This window comes from Cupressus sempervirens, chromosome 7, assembly GCF_028749045.1.
Source record: "Cupressus sempervirens isolate cs-2001-9-10 chromosome 7, ASM2874904v1, whole genome shotgun sequence".
Taxonomy (NCBI): Eukaryota; Viridiplantae; Streptophyta; class Pinopsida; order Cupressales; family Cupressaceae; genus Cupressus; species Cupressus sempervirens.
Window position 1 is genome coordinate 755,136,122 of NC_143124.1, and position 4,182 is coordinate 755,140,303.

Here is a 4,182-nt window from a genome sequence, read left to right on the forward strand (position 1 = left end):
AATCTCGAGTCCATATCCGTAAACTAGAATCAACTGGTAACTCAAGCAAACTCCTCACCTGAGTAATATGACCAATACCAACTAACTCCACATACCTGTCATGATGAGATAATGAAGTCACAATACTATCTTGGTTCACCTTCAGCTGGCTAGACAAATCATGTGAAGTACTACCAGCCTCAACCTCATGTGATGAAGCATCTAACTGTGCCTGGTACTCTTTTTCAGCAAAGTCATGAATGCTCAATGTCTGCTCATCTCTACCAGGTATCTCACCATCCTGCACAACAACATCCTCATAATCATCATCTGAACCCACTACACCGTAGTCACTGCCTGTTGTAACTATACTATCTTGAATACCTGTGGCATCACCCTTTGACGACCTGTAAACAATTGTCTCAATTTGAGTATCAAGTTGACTGTTACTATCAATCTGTGTGATATCCTTTCCCACCACCTCCTGTGGCAGAGTAGAATCTGAGACCTCTACCTGGCTATCAGTTAGTTTCTCAAACTCCTCATGCAAGTTCTTGGGAATTGTGTCATCTGTCCTGTGAGAAAATCTGCCAAATAGAAATCCAGTCAACTTATCCACCTTAGCTGGGTCAGATAACATGTCATTCATTATACGGTGGTGGTCAACCAACTGTTTAGACATGTTATGGCTTATTTTCATAAGTTTATCTCGAATGTCTAAATAACCATCCTTTCTACTATTTTGACTCTGGCTATCAATTGTCCAAGATCATTCCCTCTGAGACTCTGTACTATACCTATCCATTCTAGATAAAGTAGAGTGTAACCCCAATAGGATATAACTTCTTCAAACACCAAGAACTAACATGCAAATGATTAGAAGTAGCATGCAACCATAGATTTGGACATGCAATTGATTAGAAGCAACATGCAACCACCAAATTATGACATGCAAGATCTAGGTAGTTGTCAAAACTGACATGCAAGATTTGGGTAGTTGTCAAAACTGACATGCAAACTTCTACAACCACCAAATTCACCAAGAACTAACATGCAAATGATTAGAAGTAGCATGAAACCATAGATTTGGACATGCAACTGATTAGAAGCAACATGCAACCACCAAATTATGACATGCAAGATCTGGGTAGTTGTCAAACTGACATGCAAGATCTGGGTACTTGTCAAAACTGAAATGCAAACTTCTACAACCACCAAATTCACCAAGAACTAACATGAAAATGATTAGAAGTAGAATGTAACCATAAATTTTAACATGCATCTGATTAGAAGAAACATGCAACCATAAATTATGACATGCAAAATCTGGGTAGTTGTCAAAACTGACATGCAAGATCTGGGTAGTTGTCAAAACTGACTTGCAACTTCTACAAACCCTCAGGCTGGCAAGATCATGGCTCTGATACCACTGAAATGTCCCTTTACTAGTTTTGTATGATATTTCCAACCTCTAATCAGATCTTTAAAATCAAACAGCTAATATCCCAAAGATCCACCAAATTCCTCAAGAAACCCCAAATCGGGTATGCTGAAAATAGTGCTAAAAGCTTCACAACTTCACAAATTATTAATAAATCTGAAAATGGAAATTTTTACAGAACTTTCAGCAGCATAACAGCCTACAAATTGACATTTCCAGATCCGTATAGCCTTTACACAACAGCTCGAAAATGTAAGACCAAAACTATGCTCATCAGGCTCCCGAAATAGCACAAAATATGCCCGGAAACACCACAAAAACACTAATAATCTATCTCAGAAGTTTAATCATGTCCCAATATATATATTCAGCTCTATTTTAACATTTAAAAGTCTGACATATAGCAGCAACCCAAACTGATATGAAATACTCAACTGTAAACACCAAACTCATACAAAAACACACCCGAAAACTCACAAATCTGCACTGTTCAGCACAAAGGCAAACTCTGTATGAGCATGCACATGGAATGGCTTCACACTCCCATCCTTAGCCTTCTTGGAAACCTACAAACTCCCGTTCTTGGGTCTCCCTGGAAACCTGCAAACTCCCATTCTTGGGTCTCCTTCTCCACAGGTTTGGCAGCCTCTGAAGAATAACAAAGAATGAGCAAAAATCAAGTTCTCCCCATCAGCCCAAAATGCCTCCAAACCCCTTAAAAGAGGGCATAACTATAACTCACGTCCAAGAGAGGTTAATGAAACATATTTTAATAATAATTTTCATTTATTAGTCCAACGGTTTCCAAAGATTAACCCCCTTTTTTCAAAACTTCACTTTCTTGGGCCTGCCTGCCTTAGCAAAGATTATTATTTTTTAATTATTTGAAAAGGGGACATGACACTCCCTCAATCTAGCTGCATCCTCCCAAGTAGCTAAAGAATCATCAGTAGGATCCCATTGGACCCTTACCTGCTCGATGGTTCGACCCTTGAGGGTCAACTCTCGCTGCTCCAGAATATGAACCGGCTCCAAAGCCAGCTGTCTGTCCTCTACCTGCAACGCATTCCAATCAAGAACATGCACAATATTAGGAATATACTGCCTAAGCACTGAAACATGGAAAACGTCATGAATGCGAGCTAAGTTGGGTGGTAGAGCAAGACGGTAAGCAACCGGGCCAATCCTCTCCAAAATCTCGAATGGTCCCACAAAGCGAGGTGCTAGCTTAGAACCCTTTCCGTACCGGATCAGACTCTTTCGCGGTCGCACTCTCAAAAAAACTTTATCACCCACAACAAACTGCTTATCAATCCTATGAGCATCGGCATACTTCTTCTGCCTATCCTGTGCCATAGTCAAATGCTCACGGATACGCACTACCTGTTGCTCCATATCACGAAGCATCTCAGGACCCAATAGAATGCGATCCTCGAGGCTGTCCCAACTCAATGGTGTACGACAAGGATGTCCATATAATGCCTAAAAAGGTGCCATGCCAATAAAACTATGATACCCATTGTTGTAAGCAAACTCCACTAGGTAGAGATAGTCCTCCCAATGTGTCTGCCTATCCATCACATACATCTGTAACATATCCTCGAAAACCTGGTTCACCCTCTCTGTCTGACCATCAGTCTCTGGATGATATGCCGAACTGAAGTTTAGCTGCACTCCAAGCTCATGCTGCAGCGATGTCCAAAATGCAGATGTGAATACAGGATCCTTGTCAGAAATGATCTTTCTAGGAATACCATGTAATCTCACAATGTCACGCATGAAGACGTTCGCTACAGAAGCTGCTATGTAGGAAGACCTGATCGATGAAAAATGCGCCACCTTAGTCAACCGATCAACGGTAACCATGATAGCATCATGACGTCGAACTGTCATAGGTAATCCTACTATAAAATCCATGGAGATGATATCCCATTTCCAAAAAGGAATGAGATTAGGCTGCAATAGTCCTGCCGAGTGCTGGTGTTCTGCCTTGACTCTTTGACACTCAAGAAACCTAGCCACAAAATCAGCAATATCTCGCTTCATCCCAGACCAAAAGAACAAATGTCTCAAATCAACATGCATCTTCTTGACACCTGGATGTGCTGAGTAAGGTGTACGATGGGCTTTTGCTAGAATCAAGGTGCGAAGCTCATCCAACAATTGCACATAAATCCTCCCCAAATGTCTCAAAAGACCATCTGATTCTCGAACGTAACCTGCAAACTTACCTTCCAAAGATCTTCCTGAATCTATCTCTCTGCACACTTCCTGATACCAGGAATCCATAGGAAGTGCCTGAAGAATCCGACTCCTCAAATCCACACTAAGAGTCATCGATGTTACCACATGTCTCCTGCGACTCAAAGCATCTGCCACCACATTCTCCTTACGCTGAATGTACTTAACCTCAAAATCATACTCGCATAAAAATTCCATCCATCGTCTCTGGCGAGCATTCAAATTAGGCTGATTAAAAATGTACTGAAGACTACGATGATCACTAGGTAGCTCAAATATGTGCCCCAACAAGAAATGTCTCCACCTTGTCAAAGCATGAACTACTGCTGCTAACTCAAGATCATGTGTAGGGTAATTTAACTCATGATCCTTGAGCTTGCGTGATTCATACGCAATCACTCGTCCATTCTGCATCAACACTGCTCCAATTCCTTTAAGAGAAGCATCTGTACACACCATGAAATCACCTTCTAGATCAGGTATAGCTAAAATCAGTGCACTAGTCAAAAGGTCCTTGAGCC